Below are 13,481 nucleotides of genomic sequence, written 5' to 3'. Positions count from 1 at the left end.
TAGCCTGAGCTGCAGATGTTCGTGTTTAGTGTCCGTGCATGTTGATATCAGACACACCGAAGAAGATCCATTAAGTTCTCATGCTTGTGCATGTATCCACTTTTTTACATTTTCAGATCGGAAGGTTATTTCCTTTTAAACCACTTGTAACCGGCAAAGTTTAAACTCTTGTTTTAGCGCAGCGGTTGATTGACAGGTGAGGGGTGGCGCTTTGCTGCTGCCGGGATGCATACAGGACGGATTAGCGTTTACACCTCAAATGCGATGTTGTCACATGCGTTTTTGATCACATTTGTATGTGGTTTTTGTGATCTGATCACAAAATGTTTTAGACCACGTTTAGACTTGTATTTAGCGCTGACCACATGTGATTTGATCACCAAAATGCATCTTAATTCCAGGTGTAAACGGGGTCTGATCACATCGTTAAAAGTTGATAATTTATTTTTCCTATCCTAACTGTACAGGATAATACGGTTGTTTGCATTTTATTATTTGCAGTTAGCATTATTTTATCCCTAATGTCTGTGACCTTATTAGAACAGACCTGAAATCCATTTTTTGGGCTGTAACACACCAGCTGAGAACCAATGCTATGACAAACATAGAAATTAGTCATGATGTATTTTTCAGAATGTCTAAAAGCTCGTTTGCCCCTCTAAAGAGTGTTGCAAAGAAAGAATATTTACAATATCATCACTATTTTGGTGTGGTCAAGATACATTGCTGTCTGTAATAGTTAAATCCTTCTTTTTCTGATGCACAAAGGCACACACATCTTCGATATTACTTTTAAGTAGTATTTATCCACCTGTAGAGGCGTAAAAGGTTGCTGCTACGCATTGCCTTCATGTGTGACTCATCCCATGACCTCTACTAACACAGAGGCAGACAGAACAAGAGAGGCAGTGATGGCCAACATGTCACTGGGTTAAGCAGAGAGGCACACTAGCACACAGGCCTCCTCCAGCCTTGTGGGGGGAAAAAAGAATCCTTTTCCTTCAGTGATAGCCAGCCAAAGCAAACAGAGAAAATGAATAGAATAAGAGGAACACACTGAACACGTATTCTTAAGTTGAGCCAGAGGATGTAGAGTTATCTTATTAACATCTTATATCATGTCTCCGGTTTGCTTAATCACAAAATGCCTCCTTTTTGCATGTTTGGAATAATCTAACCACCCAGCAGTGGAGCTCAGTGAAAGTATTTGATCAATGCTGATATGTAAACATATACTTCTGTTTTTTATTATGGAATCTTTTAATGTAAAATTCTCTTTTTTTTCTGTTGCCTTCAGAAGTTTGTGCTTTAGACATGATCGCCTTCATTACTTTTAGAGGCATTTTATACCAGCTGGATGCAGGATGACACAAATAGATAGATTTAGGAATTGTTACTTGTTGTACTGTATTGTGGCATATGTTTCTTCATTCTGTAATAAATTCAGTTAATGAGCAAACTTGCGTGTCCCACCCACACTGCAGGCTGTTGAATACAGGTTTCTTCATCCCTGATAACTTACATTACCAATGTTGTTTTTTCCCCCTCTGCCCTTGTTTAATTTCCACTTCCTGCTTTATTCTTGGCTTAATCCAAATGAAAGACAGCTGTGCGCCAAAGCAAGGGGGGGTATATGAGAGAGGGAGCAAGAGAGAAAGTGACCTCTTCAACTGTTTTAACAGATTGTGGGAACTAGAGAGTGCAATGGTGTGGAGAGCTTTGGTGCACCGGCGATGCAAGGCAGCGAGGCATGGCCATGTCTCCAGCCTTCTGTGTGTGATTTTTGGCCGGTTTAAAGCTCTCAGGCCCAGGCAAAAGGCTCCAGACCACATTGAGCATTGTTTGGCTTATATGTGCAGCCTCTTTGTAATTATACTTAATAACCAGACTGCTACAAAGTTCACGATGATTGAAGATCGCTTGTATATTTGCCACAGCGTCAACAAAATGAAAGAGGCAGGGCTATTGTTAACTAAATCTGTTATTATCAGTTATGTAAATCTGTTAACATTAATGTTAATTTACCAAAATACAACTGTTCATTGTTAGAGCATAATGCATTAACTACTGTTACCATATACAACTTTTAATATAAAAACTAAAAATATTAGTATTAATTAACATTAACCAAGATTAATAAATGCTGTTAAAGTATTGCTCATTGTTAGTTCATTTTAACTATTGTGTTAACAAATACAAACTTATTGCAGTGTTACCATGAAAACTAATTTACATTTTCATTAACTGAAATAAAAATAAAACCATAATAAAAATTTTTTATACATTCTAATGACTCCAAAATGAAAAATGACCACAAATTAATTTTATTAATAGTTCATGGAACACAGTATATTCTAACATGCTAAACCTTTTGACATTGGTCTATACAATATATTGTATTCATTAACATTACTTATCTAAATTAGTTAACATGTAGAACTAACATTGAACAATACTTCATCAGGACAATAATGTTCATTTCAACATATAATAAAACATTTTTTTTTTAAAGTTGCTTATAACATTAATTAATGCATTACGAACTAAAAATGAACAATTTAATTCAGAATTTCTTAATATGGTTATTGTTCATTGGTAGTTCATGAGACCTAACGCATTTCATTTCATGAAAGTTAATGAATAGAACCTTATTATAAAGCGTTACCAAAAATTCACTTTTGTTAAAGAATGCAGCATGGGAAAATGTAGTGGCATTAGAGATATTTAAACTGTATCAGTAAACACATTAACTTTGCCCTAAAGTATTAAAACTAAAATAAAACTGGAAAACACTGACTAAAAACAAACTATATTGAAAGGAAAAGCAGAATATATAATTGAAATACAAAATAAATTCAGAAGACTATTTTAACCATGAAGAGAATGTTTATTTTTTTTATCCGTTTGAGGGCAATGTTTGTCTAATCAATGCAGCAGAGGTTATTCAGTAAACCCTTACTGCTATTTGTTTACCGCTCTTTTAGAATCAAAGGCAATGACTAAACCTTTTTAAGGCAAAAGGACCTGAAAAAGTGAAAGTAGCTGTAGTAAATATAGATTTAACACACAAGCAGTGTGAAAAGAAAGGACTTTATAAAGACAGATCTAAACAAGAGTGCCTTTGGCTCAAAGGAGAGAAAACAACTGACTCATTGAGAGTTCAGTAACCTAAACGTTTAAATATGAATCCCTCTCTTTCTTCCCTATCTTCCCTTTCTTTGCTCTTTTTTATCCACATACAGTTTTGATCAAATGCTCTGCCAAGGTCATTCTTTGATAAACAAAATCATTGCATAGAGAGAGTAAAAAAAAGATTTCTATGTCTCAAAAGTTCATACATCCTCGGCTCATTTTATCCACAGAGAGAGTGTAGTGTACTCTTGTGGAGAACTTAAAAGGCTTTGGTGGGACTCCCCTGGGGAAGCTGCGGCTCTGTGTCTGGTCTCTCCGGCCATGTTCTGGCTTCATAAGGGGAGGCAGGGTAAAAATGCCTGTAGCATGTCCCCTCACCTCCACAGGGTTATTGGGTTCAGGGCACATGGTGAAGCCCTAAATATGCTGGTCCAGACAGGACATCTATCTCTCCCAGCAAGGCACTGAAGACTACAGGGACCTTCTTCCAGATTGGCCTCAGAAGAATCCACTCCCATTACAGATGTTACAGTACTGTTGCTGTGGACTTTTTGGTCAATAGATCTAACAAGAATCCATCCCTTGAAGGCGATGTGTGTCATTTTTTTTTTTTTATGTTAAAATACTTTCTGCCATCCTGGCATAATATTGATTGTAAGTTGATTCCCCTGAAGTGTGTAAAAAATTTAACTCTGTGGTGCAATCAAAACATTGCTCTGTTTGTTTGAGCATCCAGATCATCCGACACAGCAACATTGACTGGATCAATTAAGTGTGTTTGGGGCAGGACTATCTGTTTGACCAATAGAAGTCATAAACAGTCATAATTTTGGCAATTAGCCTGTACATTCGTTTGGTTCCGCTAGTGAGGCAGAAATTACACACTTCATGTTTAAGGTACTGTATCTCCTATTTACCTCAGGCTGAGACCTTGGTGAAGTTCTGGTTTTGATAGCTCTAGTTTTTTGATCGGGACATACCGGGATTCGTAGTTACGCACAGTGAATGGTACGTATCAAATTAGATATCCCAGAAAGATGGCAAAGAGGTAAAATATCTCAAACATCACTTACAATGACATCACTGTACATTCACACCTTTAGGAGCGCAACTGCAGAAATTCTATCAATTGCTATATTTTTCCATCTGGTAAATTCTGCTTCAAGAGAAGTCCAAGAGCTGCTCATTTAAATGTGATGTAGATACAGTATAACAGTCTCATTCAACTGAAACCACACACAAACGTAGCCTATACCAAACAATTATATAATTTTGTCCATAACAATAGGATAGGTGTTTATTTTACAGATCTAGCCAAAAATTATGGCATCTGAACATTATGTTTAGTTTGTAATTGCCACTATTAAAGGGATAGTTTACCCAAAAATTCTCTCATCATTTACTCGCCTTCATGCCATCCCAGATGTGTATGACTTTCACACAAAGAAGCTGAACACAAATGAAGATTTTTAGAAGAATTTCTCAGCTATTTTGGTCCATACAATGCAAGTGAATGGGTGCCAAAATTTGGAAGGTCCAAAAATCACGAGTCAGCATAAAAGTAATCCAGTGGTTTAATCAATGTCTTCTGAAGTGGTATGATAGGTGGGTGAGAAACATCAATTTTTAAGTCCTTTTTACTATAAATTCTCCTCCCTGTCGCTGTCCTTTTCTGCATATTGCTGCCCCCTTTGGCCTATCACGGCGCCGTTTTGTGGCCCGTTCTGCATAATGCGGTGGCCCATTTCAGCTTATCGCGGTCCATTCGGCCCCATTTCGCAGACAGCCCACTGGGAAAAGTCCCGGTTCTCCCGATGGCCAGTCCGCCCCTGCATGCAGTAATAAAAACTTTACAGCATTTGACCTGATCAGACTAGCAATCGTTATGTCTAATGTTAACGAACGCTGCATAACTTTTGTAACGTCATTTATTTCAATACATCAATGTTTCCAATAAGTTAAAAATAACAGCATAAGATATGGCACTTACTTGCTCAGATGACATGTTTTCGGATATCCGTCTTTTCCTTTCTTTCGTTATTTATTTGTCCATTCACTCTGATGAGATGTCCTGTATCCATGTGTACACCGGTGCCTCGAACCACATTCATCCACGCAGAGCCAAAGCACAACTTGCGTCATTACCAAAACAATGTTCTTCCGTAAGACACATGCAGTTTTATTTTTTTAACTGCTAGAGGGCCAAAAGTTACATAGTGTAGCTTTAAATATTGATCGGTTTCTCACCCACACTTATCATATCATGTCTGAACACATGGATTTAACCACTGGATACATATGGATTACTTTTATGCTCCCTTTATGTGGATTTTGGAGCTTCAAAATTTTGGCACCCATTCACTTGCATTGTGAGGACCTATAGAGCTGATATATTCTTCTAAAAATCTTAATTTGTGTTCTTATGAAGAAAGAAAGTCATACACATCTGGGATGCCAGTAGGGTGAGTAAATCATGAAAGAATTTTCATTTTTGGCTGAACTATCACTTTAAATCGAAAATTCTTGATTCATTACAGATGGAGGCAATCATATTTTAGTGCAGGCGTCACCAAGTCAAACCAACAGGGGTGACACAGGAGCAGCCAAGATACAATGTCAACTTACAGAAGTGGTTCATGACACTAAAAAGCCATTTAAGCCACTGAAGTTGGTCAGTGGATAAGATATACTCTCTAAAATATATTTATATTGTAGTGATGAGAATGGGGAGGAAGTGTTCATTTTCGTTAAAAAAAAAAAAATGTCACAATGCAAAAAAAATCTTAGTGGTCCTAAGAAGGTCTTCATTTGCTGTATGAAAAATATATCTTATTTCATTGTTTGATTTAATGTGAACCAGTCATATTCTTGATGGGTATCATCATGAGATTAACCCAGTAACTCTCCTTTGAGTTTCTCAAATTCTCTCTGAAGTCTGAAAATCAATTCATATTTCATTGCATCCTCCTGAAGGAATATATATCTTATTTAATGCCAATGCTAAATAATTCCTCTCTGGTTTGCCCATGGTAACACATGTCTCAGTTAATCAATCGCACAGTACAGGCAGCTGTTATGCTCTTGTAGACCTGCATGATTAGAAGATGGTGCACCTCACTGGATATGGTACAAGTGTACATGTCAGCTGTGATCAATAATGCAATCTGAGGTCTTTATGCATTATGAGGAACATCAGTGACATTGCAAACTTTGGAAATGTCACATGTGGTATGCCTGCTCTCATTTTCTACACATGCAATTCAGTGGGCTGAAATAATTATCCACATTGACTGGCCTGAAACACCACTTTGATAATCAGACTTGCCTCAGACTGCTAGAGATAGGGAAGTTCCTTATCCACTGCAGCCAGATGGGTTACATTTACAAGTATGCTGGGATTCTTTCCTGTCTCGCCACTGTGGAGCACTGTTTTGACTTTGGGCTCAGTCTGGTTGAGTTACCACTTACTGCTGTCGAACATCCTGCTAAAAAAAATATTTAAACCTGCCTTAACAGGTTAGCTTGTCTTTGATGGTTTAAGCTGATCTAGCTGCTCTCCTAGCCAGGCCAAGCTGGACTTGAGTTGGTCTAGCATGTTTTGCCACCTGGCCAAGCTGGTATTCAGCTAGTCTAACTGGTCTCACAGCTTGGCCAAGCTGGTCTTTAGATAGTCTAGCTGATCTACCAGCCTGGCCAAGCTGGTCTTAAAATAGTCTAGCTGGTCTCAAAGCCTGGCCAAGCTCATCTTCATCTGGCCTAACTGGTCTCCCTGCCTGGACAAGCTGGTCTTTAGTTAGTCTAGCCGGTCTCCCAGACTAGACAAGTTGGTTTTCAACTTTTCTAGCTGGTCTACCCACCTGGCCAAGCTGATCGTGTGAGTGTGCATGTGCGTGTGTGTGTGTGTGTGTGTGTTTGTTTGTTTACCTATACATCTATTCAGACAATCCATAGATAAAACTAGACAGAGATTACTTCTCCCATTACTCTTGACCCTTTGTAACAAACAGAGGTGCCAGACAGACTGAGAGGTCTCCATTTTTCTGTCTCTCTGAGTCTGAGCTCAGCCATGTTGGCAGTGGAACTGCTGAGGACTGTGCAATGTCTTGGCTGCAGACGGAGAAGAACAAGGCCCACCTGTCTGTTTGTCAGCAGACCCTCGACTCCAGCCATACATGCAGCTAGCCAAGACACACTCCATTACACTTGGGCCAACAGCCTCTACCTTTCCTCTCTTTCTCATCTCTATATAAAGAGCAGCGGATAAGAGGCCACATAATAGTACTGACCTCTTTTTCCATTCTTTCACTCATAAATGCTTCATATCGCTCTGTTGTTATCGTTATTGAAAACTAAATGAAAATATTTATGTTAACTGAATATGAAAAATAAAAAACAAACATAATTGGAAAAAATACATTTGCATGACTCCAAAACCAACTTAAAATAAATAATAAATGACAATATATTAATTTTATTTTAGTTTTTGATACACAGTATATTATTAAATTACTAAATAGTGATATTACTAGATGATCCTGGGAAATGTATTGTTGGTAAACATTTTGACATGATAAGGTATTAACCTAAAATAAAATAAAAATGTTAAATTAAAAATAATAATAAGAATAAACTGAAACTAAAAAACACACATAAAAAAAAAAAACGGAACTAAAACTAATGAAGTCAGATAATGAAAACTACTGAAAACATAATTAAACTGAAAGTTAAAAATAAAATAGAAACAGAAACTAAATTAAACATTCTAATTTATAATAACCCTAGCCTATCACACCTTTTGTAAGGCATCAAGGAGTTTTCAAAATGGGAAGCGGTGTCTATTGGCATGTCTCAGTTTTATTATGTACCTGAGAATCAACCACATCTTCTACACATGCTAAGTATACACACACAGTCTGACACTGGTCTTCATGCTGGAAGAAGCTGAAGTAAATAGAATTTATGCAAGACTGTCCGGCAGCTTACATCTCACAATGAACCGCTTGTGAAAGGCTGGAAACAGTAAATTATTTTCATCCTGTGATCACATTCTTACTTGAAATGCTCTTGCAAGTCTAGTGTGTGAAAGACAATTAAAGGGATAGTTCACCCAAAAATGAAAATTCTCTCATCATTTACTCATGCTATCCCAGATGTGAATGACTTTCTTTCTTCTGTTGAACACAATTTAAGATTTTTAGAAGTATTTCTCAGCTCTGTAGGTCCTCACAATGTAAGTGAATGGTGACCAAAATTGTGAAGCTCCAAAATCCACGTAAGGGCAAAATAAACCAGACGACTCTGGTGGTTAAATCCATATATTCTGAAGCGATTTGATAGGTGTGGGTGAGAAACAGATCAATATTTAAATCCTTTTTTACTATAAATTCTCCTCCCTGCTCAGTCAATTTCTGCTTCACTTTCACTTTCTCATTCTCTTTTCTTGTGTTTTTGGTGATTTACATCTTTCTTGCATATCACCCCCTAATGGGCAGGCGGAAGAATTTATGATAAAAATGACTTAAATATTGATCTGTTTCTCACCCACACCTATCATATTGTGTCTGAACTCATGGATTTAACCACTGGAGTCATATGGATTACTTTTATGCTGCCTTTATGTTGATTTTGGAGCTTAAAAATGCTGGCACCCATTCACTTGCCTTGTATGGACCTACAGAGCTGAGATATTCTTCTAAAAATCATAATTTGTGTTCTGCAGAAGAAAGAAAGTCATACACATCATTGATGGCATGAGGGTGAGTAAACGATGAGAGAATTTTAATTTTTGGGTGAACTACCCCTTTAACTTGCCTCAGCTTCCAAAGAGCAGGATGTGCTTTTTCCCTCTCTGTAGCTATTAAGAGTGGAGGCAAGAGTATATTCAGAGTGTGGGAGGTGGTTATGTCATCCTCCTCTTGGGAAGTTACTGCTGCTGCTGTGTTGTTAGGTAACTCGGGAACAGCCTAGCTTCAGCCAGCCTGACTGAAAATGCAAGCAGAACTTAAAATCCATCAGTTAAATTCTTGCTGAAAAGACCTGCATGAACTTCCATGTTGGTCTAGATTGATATACAGTATTAGTGCTGGTCTGGTGCTGGTCTAGCTGGTGGACCAGTCAAAAATTGCCATTAGCCAGCAAAACAAAGCTGATGAAGCTGGCCAACCAGAATTTCTTTTTTTAGTGGGGCTGGCTGACTTAGGGAAGTTCTCTGTATGGATGTGTAAAGAAGCAAAAGATGCAAATATATGTTTGAAAAAGAGAGAAATAAAAGTGAAAGCACCAAAGACTGATTCATCACGAGGTTGTTGAGGGCAAGCCTGGTAGAGGATGTCCATCATGACATGGTCACAATGGTAAATGTGGAAAGGGGGGAGATGTTGAAACTGTCTTCTGCTTTTGAGCCCTGTCCTTTTCTGAGCATAGTCACTGTCGTCTCACTCTCCCTCAGACAGGGCTGTATTATTATATACACTTCTGAGTGCATTCACTTTCAAACACAAATGTGTGGATTCTGTATATTTTGTATCTGCATTCAAATATATTCAAAGCTTCAGCCTTTCAAGGATATCGCTAAAATTCCCATGGCCAAGGAAAAAATTGTGAAGACCAATATGCCGTTAACTACCAAAAAACAGCTTATTCCAAAAATCCAACAATGCAAGAAAATATGAGATTTGAAATCATCAGGTTATTTTCTGCTTTTGACGTCAAAATGTAAATAGGCATGTGCACATTGGATAAGCCGGTAAGTACGAGGGTAAAAGTGTTTACATGCAACGTTGAAATCAGGGTAATGGGTAAAAAGTCCACCTGTGTCAATTGGTTGCTGCCAAAAATTGTATGACCTTAAAGGAATATTCTGGGCTCAATACAATTTAAACTCAATTGAAAGCTTTTGTGGCATAATGTTGATTACCACAAAAAATAATTTCAACTCGTTCCTTCCTTTTCTTCAAAAAAGCAAAAAATCTAGATTAATGTGCGGTACTTACAATGGAAGTGAATGGGCCAGTTTTTGGAGGGTTTAAAGGCAGACATGTGAAGCTTAAAAATCTGTAAAAGCACTTACATTAATTTTTCTGTTAAAACCAGGGACTACAAACGGTTCAAGGAATGAAAACCGAAAACGAAGAATTATTTTTTTTTTTTTTGCAGAACATAACAGAAAACGGGAACGAAGTCCCTTTCAATTGTTCCAAATTGAAAACATAATTTTTAAATTTTGGTAACCAGTTAATAACTGGTTAATTTTGTTCCAAAATTGTTTTCATGAAACCAAAACCAAAGGGTTTATCACAGTATATATTTGGCATTATAGCACTTCCTGTTGCCTGAAAAAATAAGGCTTCTCTGTTTTTAGTAGAACATAAGCATGCGCTTTAATTCTGAAGGACACCGTTAGTTTAAAAAAACAATGTAAAAAAAATACAAATAATTCGGGCTCATATCACCCACCCTTAGCACAGAGTACTGTCATTTGAAAAAGAATGTTATTATCCGTTAATATTTTTTTTTACCTAACCGGTTACTTTTTGGAAAGGAGGCTGTGGAATGGCGGAACCAGAACAAAAAATACTGTTTCTGCTCCGAACTGAAATGAAAAACATTTAGTTTTTAGTCCCTGGTTAAATTTTGTGAATTATTTGTGCTATAAAGTTGTTTAAATCATCGTTTTAGGATCCATTTAGGGTTTACGCCGTTATGCAGCCATGGCAACAAAGTTGTAAAATGTGATATCATTTTACACAGAAAAGGTTAGGAAGCGATTTTATCACACTAAAATCATGTAAATACACATATTGTTTACATCTTGTGGCTATACTTTTTAAACAGTGAGTATTTTAACATTTACCGATTGGCCCCATTCAGTTCCATTGTAAGTGCCTCACTGTAACCCAGATTATTGCTTTTTTTAAAGAAAATGAGGGACAAATTTTTGTGGTAATAAACATCATACCACAAATGCTGTCCATTGAGCTTATATTGTACTGAACCCAGAATATTCCTTAACAGGAAAGCCGTTCAAGGCGTTTACATCACTACACGTTGTCAGCTTATTAAGTATAATCAGTGTAACAATGAGCATGTAAATGGGCTCACCGTTCCTAGTTGTCCACTGACGCCGGACCTGACTGTACATGTCCTTAAACTGGGTTCGTCTAATTGCATTGGTATAATCTAATACATTTCAGTTTACCAACTTATTTGAGTTGTCTGGGTCCCAGACTGAGTGAAGCTCATTAACCAATTTTAAATTGGATTCTCTATTAAATTACTTCATTCATTTAACTTTAGACTACACTTAATCTTGGCCCAAAGATCAGATAAATACGAATGAAAAATACAGACCTTGAGTAATAACAAGATCCTAAACTTAAATTATCATCACTCGAAAGGGTTTGTCATGTCACATTTTCTAATAACAGATGCAACGATAACAGAGATCAGCAATGAAGATAAGTCTGTGGGTTAAATCAATTTTCCTCGGAAATTAGTGGGATACATGCATGCAGATTATGTAAGCAGCGTCTCTATGGCTCCTCTAGGTTCGACAGCAATGCCATTATTTATAGATACCAGGGCAGAAGGGGTAAATCAGAGGTCATTAACATGAACAGATCTCCAGTCAGTTTCCAGACACAAAGTGTGGTTTAGGGTTTTTACTTGGAGTTCTTTTTACAGTTTTTCTCAGTCGCTTTGGTACATTTCTCAGATCACAATTGAAATTCTCAAAACTACTTGTTAAACCTCCATATCATCTAGTCACTTGTGCACATCATGAAAGCAATTTCTCATTCTTTTGAACAAATTGCCAGTGCTTTGGTACATTCATGCAATTGATTATGTACAACTGTCTGCTGTTTCCTACATTATCAATTGCTTATGTCATGTTGATCAAAATATATTATACTGGTTCTCTGTTGAATAGTCTTACCCCCCAAAACATCTAGGCATTAGTTCATTGCACAAGTCATTAAATGTAAAATGGCTGAACCAGTTGTCATAATCTGTCAAGCATATTTTCTATACATTATAGACTTTTTTTTTTGTAAATGTGTCCTGAATTGATGAATTGCTCTCATGTGAATCTTGACTTTCACTAATGAAGGGGGATGTGTGAAGCGTTAGATCAACCAATGATCAACCAGTTCTCTAAAATAGCTCAGAGGTGCATTTCATGAATGCATCGCATTTTTCTTTTCTGTATCGCAATGACAATTTGTTGACAGACCAACAGTAAAAGTATAAATGTGAATCCTGTCCAATCTCTTGCAATCAGTATCCCACATACAGTAATGTGTAACTTCGTACCGTTGAAACTTATATATGCCATACAGAAAAGGTGCAGCCTTGTGCATTTTCAGTCATTGTCATCAAAACCGTACCTATAGTTTACATCAGGAAATACTGACAGAGTACACTGTTATACTGACAACATGGCTAAGCAGTTTGACTATCTTGTTTGTGAACAATAACACAAGGACTTGTCATTCTGATAGCACTGATATGTTCATTGACATAAATATTTATTATGAGAGATGAACTAAGGATTTTGAGCAAGTTACAGGCTTTTGCAGGTAATCCATTGTGTGGTGCTGTTTGTACGAATTGTTTTAAGAAATGAATTTACTGGTTTGCAAATGTTAAGGATGATTTGAGAAATGTACCAAAGTGACTGAGAAAAACTGTAAACCTTATGGAGTAATATTTAAAATCTCAGTTTATTTTCTGGGCACAAAGATGTATCCCATAGGGCAGTTTATTTACAGGTTATAAATATTTATTTGTTTTGTTGAGAAAATCAAAATAGTCCCTGAGAGTAGTTTTAGAGAAGTTGAAAAAGAAAAACAGAACTATATATTAATTTTCCTGAATTTCTACTCAGCTGACTTAAAAAGTACCTTCAGCATGACCTGAAGTCATGAGTACAGCCAGTAGTAGAGCAGTAATCGGTAGCTGGTAACAAAAACTTTACAAGGCCTACTCAAGTAAAACAGTGATCAAACTGAAGCATTTGGTCAGAACTCAAAAAACAAACAAAAAAAGACGACTAGTAAAACTTGTCATGCACTTTTGATACCTCACAGTAGATCTGCATTTGAGTGATTTTGCATATGATACAATTATTTGTCTATTTGATTTCAGCAATATTTAATTATACATAATTGAATTTTGCTGGTGTATTTTGTTTTCTCTAATATTAAAACTTTATGGGCTCCTTAAAGGGATAGTTCACCCAAAAATGAAAATTCAAAATTTCATAGGTCAACATAAAAAAAAAAAAAAGTCAACATTACTCACCCTCATGTCGGTTCCAAACCTGTTATGACTTGCTTTCTTCCACAGAA

The sequence above is a fragment of the Myxocyprinus asiaticus genome, chromosome 36, assembly GCF_019703515.2.
Source record: "Myxocyprinus asiaticus isolate MX2 ecotype Aquarium Trade chromosome 36, UBuf_Myxa_2, whole genome shotgun sequence".
NCBI lineage: Eukaryota > Metazoa > Chordata > Actinopteri > Cypriniformes > Catostomidae > Myxocyprinus > Myxocyprinus asiaticus.
The sequence above is the reverse complement of the archived record's forward strand: the minus strand, read 5'-3'. Positions refer to the sequence as shown.